At 38.5% G+C, this 16,261-nt stretch overlaps 1 non-coding gene across 1 annotated transcript; it reads right to left on the reverse strand.

The window, feature by feature from the left end:
* Positions 1–3,247: 3,247 nt before the first annotated feature.
* On the reverse strand, positions 3,248–3,354 carry LOC123613209 (U6 spliceosomal RNA). Its single transcript, XR_006720563.1, has one exon. It is a non-coding gene; the product is annotated as a U6 spliceosomal RNA (small nuclear RNA).
* Between the last annotated feature and the right edge of the window lie 12,907 nt (positions 3,355–16,261).

A 16,261-nucleotide genomic window follows, 5' to 3' on the forward strand; every position in this document is an offset into this window, starting at 1 on the left:
AAATGAATGAAATTTTGTCATCTGTAGCAACATGGATGAACTGGGAGGGCATTATGTTTAGTGAAATAGGTCAGAGAAAGACAAATACTGGACTTATATTCCACTTATATGTGGAATCTAAAAAAGACAACAAACTAGTGAATATAGCAAAATAGAAGCAGACTCACAGACATAGAGAACAAATTAGTGGTTACCAGTGGGAGGGCAACATAGGGGTGGGGGAGTGGGAAATACAAACTACTGGGTGTAAGAGACTCAAGGATGTATTGTCCAACATGGGGAGTATAGCCAATATTTTGTAATAACTATAAATGGAAAGTAACCTTTCAAAATTCTATTTAAAAAGTAAAAAATAAAGAGCAGAACAAAACAAAACAAGGACACAGAAGCCAGCTTGAAGGGGTGCTCATTGGCTAGATTAGGAAAAATCTGAGCATGAGAATAATCAATTAGTGTAAAGAAAAATAACCCATTGAATAAAATAGTAAACTATGACTCTATATATGTATAAATAAATAAATAGTCTCTCTTTCTCTCCGGTTTTCTTCTTTACATGCCTTTCCCTCAGTCCTGGGATTTAACTCCTTAACAACGCAGTAGCTCATAAACTTTGGCCTCCGATTCTATTTTGGGGGGAACCCATGCTACGATGACAGCCATTGTCCTATTTTCCCCTGGGAGTACAGTATTTCCATTTTGATTTGTAGTTGATCTTTATCTACTAGATATACTGGATATTGAGTTCTTATAATTTTCAGACTTCCTACTTGGTCATCTATCTACTAATTTTCAACAACAGAAAGCCTCAAATTACATACAATAAAATTCTTTTTTTTTTTTTAATGATTTATGCTTCTGAAGTTTCGTGTTAAGCAATTTGTCCTCATACCTAAGCCACAAAGATGTTCTGTTCTATTTTACGCTATTAATTAATAGTTGTAACTTTTATATTTATTCTTAAATCCGTGTGGACTCCATGGTTTTTGTTGTGTTGTGTAGAGGCCCAGTCTTATTCGTGTGCCCACAGCCAGCTGTTCTTTAGTGTCTACTCAGTTCGCACATGAATATGTCCCTGGCACTCATTTCTGTTCCTTTTTGTCCCTGTTCTTGAACCAAACCAGCCTTACCGTGGTGGCTTTGTACTGTGTCACATTAGCTATGCTGGAAGCACATCTCCTACAATTCTCTTTTCTGTATGGTTCTGACTTAGTGTTGGCCACGAGAGACGTTTTGTGTGATATTTGAAAAGTAGAAAATGAAAGGGCAGCTTTTCTTTTTCTTTCTTTTTAATGCTCTGAAGGTCAGTGGTACAGTGACCTCTTACACAGCTGTCACTGATCTACTGGCTCATCTTGTTCTGTCAACCCAGACATTCAGCTCCTCCAGCTCCTGACAGATCTTCTCCAAGTTCTGCCCCAAGTGTGTGGGCACCTCCGTGGTGAAAGGTGCTACCTTCCCTCGCTGGTCACTCATAGCATTGAGATGGAAGGTGATGAGAGACAGATGTTAATTCTACTTTGTCCTGTGGGTCTCAGTTTGTCCTCACTGGTTCCAATGTGTTTGTCCTCTCATCCACATCTAACTTTCCTTTCCAACTGCTGGTCTGTCTGACCTATAAAGACTTCAAGCTCAACCCAAGATGCAGGTCAAACAGCTGTCCTCTACCAGCTCCCACAACTGCATGGCATCTAACACAGTGATAAATCATTGTTCCGTACCAATACCAGAGACTCTCCATTTCTCTTGAATTCTTCATTCATGTAAATATATCCTGTTCTTTATTACTATTGCTTCAAATATATTTTAATATTATAAAGTTTTATTCTCCTTTTAAAAGGCAATCTAGGTATCTGAGGATATTGCTTTTCCATATGAACTCTGAAGTATAAATTTCTCACAAAATCCAACTAGAATTTTGATGAACCGTACTAAATTGATTAATCTGGGGAGATGTTGTATCTTTAAAATATGAAGTTTGATTCTTTCCCATTATAACATCACGAGAGCCATGCTGCATATGGTGTTTGAGTCTCTAGTATAACACACCTATATCAGGTCTGTCTTCTTTTTAAATATAGGCACATACAGCTATAAATTTCCCTCTAGGCACTATTTTCATTGCATCCCATAAGATTTGGTATGTTGTGTTTTCATTTTTATTCACCTCAAAGTATTTTCTAATTTCCTTTTGACTCTCTGATTATTTGATTGTGTTTAATTTCCACGTATTTGTGAATTTGCCAAATTTCCTTCTGTTATTAATTCCTAATTTTATTCTACTGTGGTTGGGGAGCATACTTCATATGATTTCAATCTTTTGAAATTTATTTACACTCGTTATATGGCCTAACATATGTTCTACCGTGGTAAATGTTCCACATGTACTTGAGAAGAATGTGTATTCTGCAGTTGTTGAATGGAGTGCTCTGTAAGTCTCTGTGAATAGAATTACAATGTTGTTCAAATCTCCTACTTGTTTGATGATTTTATATCTAGTTGTTCTACCCATATTGAAAGCGAGATGTAGAAATCTCCAACCGTTACTCTTGAATTGCCTATTTTCTCCTCCAATTCTGTTAATTTTTGCTTCAAGAGTTTGGGGTTGTTAGGTGTATGTATATTTGTAACTGTTCTATCTTCTTAATGGATTAAGTCTGTTATCACCAAATGTTCTTCTTAGTCTGTAGTAATAATTCTACTCCTAAAGTCTACTTTGTCTGATATTAGTACAGCCACTCCCAGCTCGTCTGGTTATTGTTTACCTAGTATATCTCTTCCTATACTTCAACTTCTTTGTGTCTTTGAATCTAAAGTGTGCCTCCTATAGACAGCATACAGTTGGATTTTATTTTTCTCTCCATTCTGCTAATCTCTACCTTTCAATTCAATATCTTTTCATTTAATGAAATTACTGATAAAGTCGTGTTTATATTTGCTATTTTTTTATTTGTTTTCTATATATCTTATGTTTTTTTTGGAGGGGTCCTTCCTCTGTTACCTTTGTGTTAAAAGAATATTTTTGACTTTAATTCCCTTATTGATTCGCTTACTATATTTTTTCAGTTATTTTCTTGGTGGCTGCTATGAGGATTACAACTAACATCTTAATTTATAAGAATCTAGTTCAGATTAACACCAGCTTAATTACAATAGTTTACTCCTACATGGCTTCATCTTCTCTCCCTTCATTTGTGCTGCTGTTGTCATACAAATTACACCTTTAGACTGTGTGCCCATCAATAAAGAAAAAAATAAGGAATGCTTTAGAAATTTGTAAGTCACTTTTGCACAGGGGCCATGCTAGTCTTCTCTCTAGTGTTCCAATTTTAGTATATATGCTGCCAAATAGAGCAAAACATGATGTAATATTGCCATTAAAAACTACTCTGGCTTCAGTGTGGATAATGAATTAAAGAGGAGGCCAGTGTGGAAGAGAAGACTACATAAAAGACGCTGCAATGTGTCAGGTAAAAGATGATAGAGTTCAGTACTGGAGTGCTGGAGAAGAGGTGTAGGCAACCTAACTAATTTGAAAGATAATAAAGAGATAATATTAGCCAGCTCTGTGACTAGATATAGGGGTCAGCAAAATAAAAGAGTCTAAAATGATTAATTCTCTGTATCATGTAACTGAGGGAATTATGGTGATATTCACAGAGAGAGATAACTTTGAAATTGAAGCTTTGGGAGAAAATACAATGAGCTCAATTTTAGACATTCTGATTTTGTGATGCTTATAAGATACTTAAATGGAAATAGGAGTTGTTTAGTGAAGATGGGATATTTAGGTTTGGAACTTAAGTGAGAAATAAGAGCTATGAATAAAGATTTGAGAATGATTAATATGTAGATAATAATGGAAGTCTTGAGAGTTTATTAGAATGTCCAGTAAGATAGACAGAAAAATAGAAACTGATAATAGAAGAGGATGAAGGGTGGAATCCCAAGGAATAATAATATTTTGAGTTTGAGGAAAAGAAGAGGATTCTTCACAAGAAAGTGAGAGTGGCTCTACAAGTATCAAGAAAACCAGAAGAGTGTGTTGTCATGCAAGTTGAAAGAATGAAATATTTCAAGAATTGAGATGCCACATAAAATAAAAACTGTATTATTTTCACTGGAATTATCACTAAGGAAGACCATTAATAACAGTGCCATATTAAAGTTTGCTGCACATTTTTTCTATTCCTCCCATCAAGAGGAGAAATCTATTTCCCTCCCCTTGAATCTTGACTGGATGGTGTTTTATCAACCAATAAAATGTGGCAGAAGTGAGACTGCTCATTTCTGAGTCTGGGCAGCTTCTGCTTTCACAGGCTTGAAACATTTCCCCTTAAAACCAGTGTTCATGCTGTGGGAAGCCCACATATGGAGGTGCCATGAGGAGAAGAACTGACTTCTATCTAAGCTCCCAGCCAAGAGCCAACATCACCTGCTGGCTATGCGAATGAGCCATAGTGGATGTTCTAGTCCAGTCAAGTCTTCAGATGACCACAGGTGCAGACAATGCCATGCAGAACAGAATTACCACTTGTGCCTAGTCAACCCACAGAAAATCATGAAAGACGATAAATGGTGGCTGCTGTTTTTAATGGGACCGTTTGTTACACAGCAATTGATACCTTATTTTATTACTATTTTGTAACACCTATAAGAAACAACGTCCTCTTGGGGCATAGTAGGTATGAACTGCCATAGGCTGAAAAGTGACTTGAAGGATAGGAACTGAAGACAATTATTTTAATAAGCTGAGTGTGAAAGAGAAAAGCTATTTAGAGTGTTATATGTAAGAAGGTTTGTATTTGACAAAGGTGTTATGTTAGTATTTAAATACAAAAAAACTGAAATGATCTTTAAGATGGTGTTAGTATAAACAGAATACAGTGACGATACAGAAGAGAGATGAGTTAAGTGATGGAGGGAGGTTCCTGAAGAGCTGGAAGAAAATGTTATTCAGCCTCCCCCCGAAAGGATCTGACTGGTCTCATTAGATGTGATCCACAGAGAGGCCCTGATGGGTGGATAGGCATATCCTGACTTCTCGGCAGTTACCCTGTGGATAGCTGCTCTTGGCTTAGGCACTAATTGTTTTTCTAGTTATCTGTGGCTAGGCTCTTAGGTTGTATTAGTTAGGATTTGGGGGGCTATAAGTGACAGAAGATATATTTCAAAGAGACTGACACATAAATCTGAAGTTTGAGGGTTGGTTAATTCAGCAGCTCTACAGCATCATCAGGGTCCCAGGTTCTTTCCATCATTCTGCTCTGTCATCCTCAGACTTTTGCCTTACTCTCTTAGATGGGCTCCTGTAATTATCTCAAGATAAATGCTGCAGTCCAAGGGGTCATATACAGAAGGTCATGTCAAGGGACAGAAATAGGAGGTTTCTCCTTGCATGTCCCTTTTCCATAAGTCCCACAGCAGACTTCTCTAATGGTTAGAATCTCATCATGTATTCAGTCAACAGCAAGGGTGATTTTAGGTAGGTTGTTTAAACTTGGTAAGCCTCAGTTTTCTCATCTGTAAAACAGGTAGCCTAGTACCTATCTCAAGATTATAATAAGGAATAAAAGACACTATTCTAGTAAGTGCATAGCACAGCGCTTGCCTCACAGAGCCTCTTCTCATCCATGCCATCCTCCATACTGGGTTAAGAGTTTCATTTTCTAAAAAGCAAAATTGAGATTCTTTTCCCATTTTCAAATGGGAGCCCACAACCAGCTTAAAATAAATTTGATTCATCTTCTGGTGCTGGGGTCTACTTTCCTGCAAACACTCAGAAGAGGAAAAAAAATAAGTAGATGTCTATTATAAAGGAAAAAGTGTGGATGGACAACTAACAGTATCTGCTCCGTCGGACCAGTAACGTGTAAGGAACTGACCTGGTTGCCTTGCCTCTGGGGGTGTGAGGATCCCTGTGTGCTGGGCGGGAACCAAGGTGTCAGAGGTTTCCGTCTCAGGTAAAGGGGAATCCAGGCACAGTAGAGTACAGATGTGAGGTACGTGTTTGGGTGATAAAGGGGGTGAACATTCAGTGATTTACGCTTATCCCAACAATACCCCTCATAAAATAGCCTGGGCTCCACCACAGGCCTGAGTCTGAGCCAGAATAATAGATTATAAAGTTCTTTGAGCTCCAAAGAGCGTGCTAACATGAATACTAAATAAGTATTTGTGTTACATGTTACTAAGTAAAAAAGATATATATGTATATATACCATGCATTCTCAAATGCAATATGCTTTCTCTAGCAACAATTAAGATTTCCCATCTACATGCTCCTTTTGCTTATCTCAATAGACACAGTGCCATCTACTGAAAATAGAGCACCAATAGCCATGGTCCCCCCAGGGATTCCCAGAAGAGCCTCTCTCTCTATGAGCTCCTCTCTCACCCACCTCCCAGATGGACTGGAGGGAGTAGGCGGAATCCACAGGCTGTTCTCCTGTCACAAACTGTAATGCATCTGTTCTCTGGTGCTTTCCATGAGCAGCAAGAGTAAGACGGTCCTGTAGGGACCTAAGGAGCTTGGCCAGAAATTAAAAATGTCTGTGAAAGCTCTTTTAGGCTATCCTCTTGCCTTCAACCAGGTATACGTTTAAACTCCCCTAGATAGACAAGGCGTGCTTATATATTAAGATATCAAAGGAGTATTGACATGTCCTCCTTTGAGTGACTATGATTTTTTTTTCATGTAACAGTGTAGCAATGTATTACAGTTATTTTATCTTTCTGTGAGATTTTCAGTGGGTAGAAGAGATAAGAGATTAATAACAGAATCCTGGAACATGATCAAGTCTGCTATGTCTTTGGGATTTGTGGATAGCTTAGGTCGCTGATGAAATTCACGCATGCCAAATTCCACAGTTTAGTTGAGTGTGTCCTCTCCAGGTCACAGTGACTCTTGGTTTCATACATCGAGAAACAAGAGGAAAATTGTTGCTGACGTCTAGCCACCAGAGTCAGCAATAAAACAGGAAACTGAGCTCTTTAAAATACACAGCCTTCTGCAGGACCTACTCAACCCCTGCCTTCTCTGCCTCTCACACCACCATCCTTCCTCCTGAGGAATTCTGGCTCCATCCAGCAAGTAGCCCTTCAGGGACCATTTATAGTTTAAAGCTTTGGTCTGAATGGATTCTGATCTGGCTTTCAGTAGTCAGGCCTGGCTTCCCTTCCATCTGCCCCTCCAGGTCTGGCCCCATTCTCTCCATTGCATCTGCTGCTCATTCTTTCTGCCTTCTTTTTATTAGATTTTTCAAAGCAAAATTTCCCACACTTAAGTTTGTGGTCTGGTAATTTATCACAAATATTCTTGAAACTGCCTTGTTAAAAGGGGCATTTGAAGCTGAAACCTAGGCATCTGTTACCACGGTGACCACCAACAACTACTGAGACCTGCCTGCTGAAACCAGAGAGGTAAGGGTCACATGGGCGGGAGACTGAAGGCAGGCAACTCCAGACTACTGCGCAGAGGAAAAGGCCCCAAGCCTCTGACGTGGGGGTGGGGTTCTCAGCCTTGAGCTGGACAGCCTTCTGTGCAACAGGAGGAAGCAGGCCAGTGTCCTGCTCCTGAATTCTCTATATCACGCAGTTTAGGAAATATGGGAACTGGAAGTTCTTTCCACCACCAGGTTACTAAGGAGAGTGTGAATTCCAAGTTTATAACTTGAAACTTACTTGATCACGTTTGCATGTTCTGGAGCCATTTAGCTGTCTGTGCCTCAAATTATCAATTTGAAAAGGCAAAATATTCCCTATGTCGTCAGATTATATGAATGTCAGTGAGGCAACAAAGTGAAACCTTTTTGCAAACAGGGTGCCACGCCCACGGAGACCAGACTCCACGCTCTGAGTATCCAGAGCCTCTGCAGGTTGCTGTAATCACCTTCTCTCTCACACAAAAGACAATTCCTGCAACAGAGAGGAGCGCAAACTAACCTCACTGATTGCCTTCCCAAGCCAGGATCCTCCCGGAGTCCCACTGTTCACTGGGCCTGTCAAAGTGAACACTGGTGGTTAGGTGTGTCTTGAAGTGCTACAAAGGTGGTTATAAAAAAAAAAGTGTATTCAATAAATAATGAAGGTTACAAGAAACACAAATTATACTCCTTCACCTTCTGCTTTCTTTTTGCAATTTTGGATAGAATGTTAAAGAGATACTTAGGAGTGGCAAGCATTGTATTGAAAAGCAGAAGTGTCAAGTCAGGCAATATATAAGGGAAAGACAGGAAGATCTATACATACAAAAGGTGTGTATGTGCTTGGGAGTACTTTTTGTGTGTCAAACTACATATTTTATTAGTTTGCTTTCTTGGTAGAAATATAATGCATTGAATCAATAGGATTAGACAAACATGACAGACAGAAAAATACATGTTGGTGAGTAAAGTATGGAAGGATACAGACACGATAAAGAGGAAAATACCGGACAGTGCTGCCATTCCTATGACCGCAAGCGAAGGGGGTGCCCTGGGGTGGAGTCTTGGTAGGAATTCTTATGGAACAATAACAGGATCACATGGAGGAGGGGTGGAGTTATAAATACAAGTGGATGCATTAAATCTGCCAGATCTAAATTCTTAGGCACTGCATCCTTTTGTCATCTCTTATTAGCACAACTGCCATCAGCATAAATGACTGAAGTATTAGTGGATTTTTGACGTCTCACTCATGTACCTGCACGAAGGAACTGGAGCAGACAGAGCTCATTCTTCAGGTGGTCAGAAGTAGGCAGTCTCCTACCTGAAATGTTCTAAATTCCCTTCTTTTCACAGAGTAGGTAGGGAGTCAAACCTTCCCAGAGATAGGTGGGGTGTGGAGGAGTTCCCAGAATGTTGAAAATAGTTGGATGTTGGAACCAGAATGGGTTCACCATCAAAGAAATGTCTTGTGTGTTTTTTGAGAAAGGATAGACAACGTAATTCCTCACAAAATTGCTAGTTTTGTGGTTGTTAATGAGAAATCTCCAAAAAAAAAAAAAAAAAACCTTTTACTGTTTACATCTCAGACCTTGTAAATCATGAAATATAGTTTCAGTTTGTAGTGTAAGACCTATGGAGTAACATGGTTATTGCTGTTAGCTGTAAATACAGTCCTTTATTATGGTTGCAGCTTGCTCTTCCTAAAATAAAATTCAGCATTTGCTGAATTTAAGTTTAGCTTGGCTTACTTTTCTGCCAAACAGAATATAAGCATACTGGATATAATACTGCATTAGCTTTCTTTTCAACCCAAAATTTGAATGTTCTTATCGTTTATTATTAAACTTGTACGCAAAAACAAAATGGGAAATTTTAAGAGCATAATCTTTGGCATTAGAGAGACCTAGTTCAGATCTTGACTATGCCACTTGATCAGTATTCCTCACTTATCTGTAAAAATTGGATGAGAAAAATGCTTGTCTATGGCAGTTATGAGACTGAAAGGAGCTAATGGATTTAGTTTGTATTGAGGTATTTGCATAGCTTCGATAAATAATACCTAGTCTCCTCACTCAAGTCCTGAACAAATTAAGAAAGAGACAAAAGAGTAAGGCCAACAGGAGACATTATAATCAGTAACACCGACATTGGAGAGCATAAGCTTCCAGATCCGGAACACCAGAAATAGATTTACCACCTGGTCATAGTCCTAGACAATGGGTCCCCCACTGGGCAAAGGTCTTTGCTACTAATCTTACAGCTTGCCTGAGATCAGCTGGGAGCGCAATCTCCCTGTGAGGAGATTTGCTACAGAGAGAGGAAGAGGCTGGATGATAAATACCCAGTTTCTTCCAAGCTTATCAATGAAATAAATCACTCTTCCCCCAGGGAGGGTAAGTGAGGAGGTGGAAGTATCCAGGAGGGTTACAGCTCCTGGAGCTCCCTCTCATGGGAGAAAGCATCAGGAGTGAAGAATCAGTGCTCCCTCCAGTAGAGTGTTTAGCACAGTGCCTGGCACAGAGAAACATTTATTATATGCGTTAGAACATAAACTGAGATATATTACAATTTTTAAGAGTTTATTTGAGCAAAAAATTATTTGAATCAGGCACCATCCATTCTAACAGACAGAAAGGCGCTCCGAGGAGCTGTACTAAATGAAAGGCTTTTATAGGCAGGAGGGAGTGGCAATTTTTTACTAGGCAAAAAAGTGGGTTGGTTATTGCAAGGTTACTTTCCTTTAGGGGATGACAGGGGTCTGTCGGACAGATTACTCAACTAGTGATTATCAGGAGATTCCTGATTGACTGGTTTAGGATTCCACTTTTGGGAGAGCACAAACTGTAATTAAGTCTTGGTTTGGTAATCTGGAACGTAGCATAAGTGACTCCATTTGGAACTTGTTGTCTTGTTAACATATGTCACTTATGCTATTATAATTACTGACCCTTAAGGAAAAGTGAAAAACTCACAAATTAGTTTTGGGACCTTGATACATGTGGGAGAGTGGTAGGTGGCAAGTCTAGAGAAGAGGCTGGAATCTGAATAGCAAAGATCTTCGTGGTCTGTAAGATGAACTTCCACTTTATTTTGTAGACAGTGGGTAACCAAAAGTAATTTTAAGTTGAGGAGAGACCCTCAAGTTTACATTTTAGAACATGAACTCTAACTGCAGTATATAGGACGAAAAAGAGTCCACAAGCCAGACACTATGCTATGCCCTTAGTATAGTGCTCTCTCTCAATCACCACAATAATCTTGACAATTATACACAATCATTATTACGATTTTACAGATGAGAAAACGGAAGCTTTAAAAGTTTAAGTGACTTACTCAAGATACTCAGCTTATAAATGAAAAACCTGCAGTTTGATCTCATGTCTCCCTGGCTCCAAGACTCAGGACTGTCTTCATGAGCCTGTGACTTGTGCATTCACAACAGGCTTCATGCTTAGAAAGGTCCTCTTCCTGATTTAATACTCTGTTGTTGCCATCTTGAAATTCTTAGTAATTTTAGAATAAGAGGGCCCACATTTCTGTTTTGCACTGGGCTCCTTAAATTATGTAGCCAGTCCTGCCAAGATATCTTTTCTCCCCGTTACTCCAGTCACCGCTTTCACCAAATCTGGAGAATTCTGCACAAATAAAAATCTCCTTTTAATCAAAGAACCATGAAAAATTAACTACTGTAGGTGGAATATAAATATGTTGACAATTATATATGGATGTTTTTACATTTATACGTATAAATATCCACCATTCAAGCCAAATCTCCATCACCAAACAATCCTTTCGCAGATTTCTTTGGTTCCCAGGACCTCCCCAGTGCTGTAAGTGGGAGCCAGGCCAGAAGTGGTGAGGACATGGTATGAAGTTTATTGGGGGGTAAATACATTCATGTCTAAACACATGTGTTTGGTCATATTCCAAGTCCAAATACAAATTAATTTAGGATTATCTTTTTGATGCTTTCCATATTTCAGCTCCCATCAGTTGGCACAAATAATTAAGGGATGATGGAATACACATTGGCACAATCTCACAACTTCTTTGAGGCTATAGGTCCCTGAAAGACAGGCAGCTATTACAGAAGATGGAGGAGAGTATTTTAGAAAAGAATGCTATGTGAGCAGCATTGCATGGGTCCCTTACTTTTAATCACCATCTTTAATCATGAATTCATAATATTCTTTGAAGTAAGAGGCTACTCCAAATCTCTTCTAAAGACTTTTTTCCCATTAAAGATTTGAAAATACAAAAAGAAAAATTCTAGAAAAATTATTCTAAGTCCTTCCATATTTTTTTCATAAATACACACACACACACACACACACACACACACACACACAGTTACAAAATGGAAAATAATGGGCACACAGTTTGTAACCTGTTTTTTTTTTCCACTTGATGTACTAAGGATTAATAATTTTTAAAAACTTTGATAGTTTTCTTGGCCTTTTAATTTTTTCTTTCTTTCTTTTTTCTCTTCTTTCTTTCTTTCTTATGAAGACCATTGTAAATAAAAAAAAATTTTTTCCTTAGGCTAAAGTGAAATATCTTACTCAAAGGACATGAACATTTTTAAGGCCCTTGATATATATTGCTCAATTGCCCTACAGATATGGTTTAACAAAATACAGTCCCAGTTCAGTGTGAGAATGCCTGTTTGCATGAACTCTTTTAAAGTTTGGATCTAAATCTATTTAGTTTTTTCCTTTTAACTGCTTGTCAAACCAAGGTGCACACTGTGTATCTTGGGAGAGCAGAAGATGCCTGACATCTCATCCACTCTGTCCACGTGATTGTGGAGACAGTAAATTCTCTCTCCTTTGAAGAGAAGAGCTTTTCTTCATGGTTTGCCAGAGCTTTGGCTATATCTTTATTTACCATAGCTCTTGTTTGGAGACATGACTATTCCCTAAACATACTTTTAAAAAAAATCTAGTTTTGGATTTTCTCTGATCTCTTCTTTTCTTGCTAAATGATTTTATGATTAATGTATTCCCTCACCTATTGCTTTAGAACTTGTTTACCCTTGATCAAATAAATGGTTTCCAATCTGAATTCAGAGTTAGTCACATTGTTGCATATTATTACCTAAGTCCAAGCCCCTAAAAATGACTTGTAAATAAGAATTAGATCTAAAGAAAACAATTCTTTCAATTAATTCTAAACCTTTGAAAGCCACTTCTACGCTTGAGTGGTGTTCTTTGAGGATTTTCACGGCTATCAAATCCTTCTAGAGCTTTCCAGAATTCAGTAGAGAAGGAGCAGCCTGCAAATCAACGTTTTGGGTAAGCTTAGGTAGTACTCTCAGGAGTTCAGACACTTTTCCAAGTCCTAGGTTTGCTTCACTGGAGGCCATACTGACCAGGGCCCGTATCAATGAGACGGTTAGTAGGGAATTATTATACTGAAACCTTCTCTGGCCAGAAATTGAATAAGTAAGTTGAGGACAATATGATATGCTTTGAGTGATAAGCTGCATTCTGAAGAGACATTTATTCAGTGATACTAATAAAGTAACCATAATTCTTTTCATTAACTGCTTCCATCTCAGCAAATATTTTTAGTCAACTAAAGGACCAAGAGATTAATAACATCAACTTGATTAACAACATCAACTTGACTTTTAACTTTTAGTCTCAGCAGTGCATCCTCACATCACAGTCGTAGCAGAGTGGTGTGGGCTGAAGAGAGGGCTACATGCAGGATCCCTCCCTATTGTTTTCTTATAACATTTCTTTGGAATAGTGCCCTAAACACGAAGGGTAATTTGTCTGCCTATAACATCAGGGGGCTGCTTCTCTGTTTGCTTATTAGATCAAATAGGAGGATGAACTAGAAAGCTTATTAGGGAATCATTAAAACATATTTGGAATGCCACATAATATTTTGCTTCTGGCTCTCCTATTTGTTTGTTTTGCTACCATTACTCTATTGCTCATTTGGGGAATCTTTGCTCATTTTTTTATTAGAAGGTTATCATTTTTACAATCTATAATATTGAACATGTATAATGATCCCTTATATTTTTAGGAAGCTAAAATTGGAGTTCAATATTTTTTAGAACCCTGTTGCTTACTAGTAATGGAGAGAAGGCAGGATGAGGGATTGAAATTATTTTTAAATTATTAGCAAATCCTGGTTTCTCAAAAGAGAAATTTTTGAATTTTCTTTTCAGGAAAAGAATTTTCCTTTACATCTGCTCCTTAATTTCCAGATCTACGTATGTTGGCTGTGGGGGAGATGCCATCATGTAACGGTCTCTGATTCAAAGCACATCCTGAACTCCATCTTTTCAGGTTGTTGTCTCTCAACTGCCACCATAAGTGAGTCTTCAGTAAGCCATTCCAGCTTTCAACAGCCTAGCTTTTTCTGAGAAATGGGTCTGTGGTAAGACCATGTATTTCCATGAGCATCTAGTCCATTGTTGTACTTCTTTTGCTGGGAAAACCCTGTGATAACTTTACCTGGAGTAAATACCTTGAAAGGGGATGTCTATTCTTCATAAGATTACCTACAACCCTTCCCTCTTACTACTGAATCTGTGGATTGGGTCAAACCCAGCACGTTCCAGGGAATGGGTACACATTATGATCTAGGAGGAATTAACTTATACCCCCAAAGAATTTCAAGGCCTTACTAATAATGTGTATCCACAGAAGCCTGGAAACTTCCGTAGAGGTGCATTTTAAGGGCATTTGTCCAAAGAAGATATAACAGTAGGCTGGGCTGAATTCATTGATATGGGTGAACTTCCTAGAGATTTTGGATTTAACGTGTCAACTTGTGCAGTAGGAGGTGGCTCTAACATCTTCCTTGGTTGACTGACCAAAACTTGGACTCAGCGGTGGCCTGTATTTAATGAGATGACATGCCAGTGATTCCCTGGCATGGTGTGGTGGAGGGAGTCCACAAGCTTAAGGAGATAAGGATGTTGGACTGAACTGATCATGTACAACTTGCATATCCATCCCCACACCTCTGTTCCACTAGATGGCCCCAAATGCATTTCCTTCATTAAGCCATTGGGAAGTACATTAGCAAACAGAGTATCTTCATCATTAAAACACTCTGTGGTTGCCCTCATTGGAAAGCCAGGTATGATGATCAGGAATACTGCTGCTGACAGAGGCTCCCTTGATTATGCTGTGCCTTGGTATGGGTTCTTCATGTTTCTTTTAATTAGGGGTTATTGAGTTTCTTAGATCTGGATGTTTACATTTTTCAACAAATTTGGAAAAATTTCAGCCGTTATTTCTTCAAACATTTTTTTCTGTCCCCTGTTCCCTCTCCTTTTCTTTGGGGTCTACAATTGCATGCAGGAGGCTGCCTGGGATTGTCCCACAGCTCACTGATCCTCTGCTGATATTTTTTAGTCATTTTTCTCTCTGTGTTTCATTTTAAATAGTTTCTATTGACATGTCTTTGAATTCACTAGTGCTTTATTCTGCAGTGTCTTATCTGCACTTAATTCCATTCAGTGTGTTTTTCATCTTAGATGTTGTATTTTTCAACTCTATAAGTTTGACTTGAGTCTTTTTCATACCATTGTCTATTTTTTATTCCCTAACACACTTATGGTTTCCTCTACTTCCTTGAACATGTGGTTATCCTGCGTTGGACTACTTAGTTTTATTATCTGTGTCATTCTAGGTCAGTTTTAATTAATTTTTCTTCATCCTATGACATTTTCCTACTTCTTTGAACATCTGGTGGTTTCTGATGGGATGCGAGCAAGCATTACCTTCATATTTTTAGATGCTGCATATTCTTGTATTTCTGTATGTATTCTTGAGCTTTGTACTAGGATATACTCAATTTACTTGGAGACAGTTTGAGCCTTATAAGGCTTGTTTTTAAGGTTTGTTGTGTAGGACTAACAAAGCTCAGGACTGATGTTTTTTCCATACTAATCTTGTAATATATTTCTGAGTACTCGACCCTAGTGTCCCAGTATCAGAAGGTTTTCCATTCTAGCTTGTGGGATCGCCAACTATTTCTGGATCTATCTGGGCTCCGAGGACTGTTTCATCTGCTCCATTTGAGTGTCTTTCCCCAACCTTAGGTGGTTTCCTCACACACATCTTGGTCACTGCTCAGCTAAAGAAACTCTAAGTAAGCCTTAATATATTTACAGGATATTTTTGATGATAAATAACAGAAATCCAATTTACATTAAGTAAAAAGTTATTTGTTGGCTCGTAAGAAAAATCCAGGGCTAGAATCTCCTTGAAGACCCTGATATAGGAGCAAATGAGGTCATCTCTTGTGGGCTTGCTCTTGCTCTGTCTCCATCTCTCTCTTCTCTCTGGTTCTCTTTGCATAATATTGTGTAAGTTCTTACTGGAAATGGCTCCTTCTAAGCGGAGGGAAAGGTGGCCCCAGGCAGTGGCAGCTTATCCTTCTAGCTCTCCCTAAGTTCATGTATCAAAATTCAAGGAAGACTTAGTGGCCTGTTTGGGCTACAGGTTCATCACTGAACCATACATCACACATGGGATGTGTACTGCTCTGATGGGCAAAACCAGAGTTAGCCCTACCTAAAATATATAAAATGAGTTCTTTGCAGGAAAGAACAGTTTTGTTACTGGGAGATGTTGAGGGAGAAATGTTGAGTAGACAAAATGGCAATGACCACTGCACTCAGTTTCCTCATCTGTAAAGTGTATGAAATATTCTAAAATGTGATAATGTCTTAAGAGCTTAGCATAATACCTGGCCTATGATGAAATCACAATAAATTTTATGTTACTATCAATAATCCGAGCTTGGTACCTCCAGGTGTCAGTAAATTTATTCACTTCTCTGCATCACTAACCTTCAGTAAAGAA

Source organism: Camelus bactrianus, chromosome 5, assembly GCF_048773025.1.
Source record: "Camelus bactrianus isolate YW-2024 breed Bactrian camel chromosome 5, ASM4877302v1, whole genome shotgun sequence".
Lineage (NCBI taxonomy): Eukaryota > Metazoa > Chordata > Mammalia > Artiodactyla > Camelidae > Camelus > Camelus bactrianus.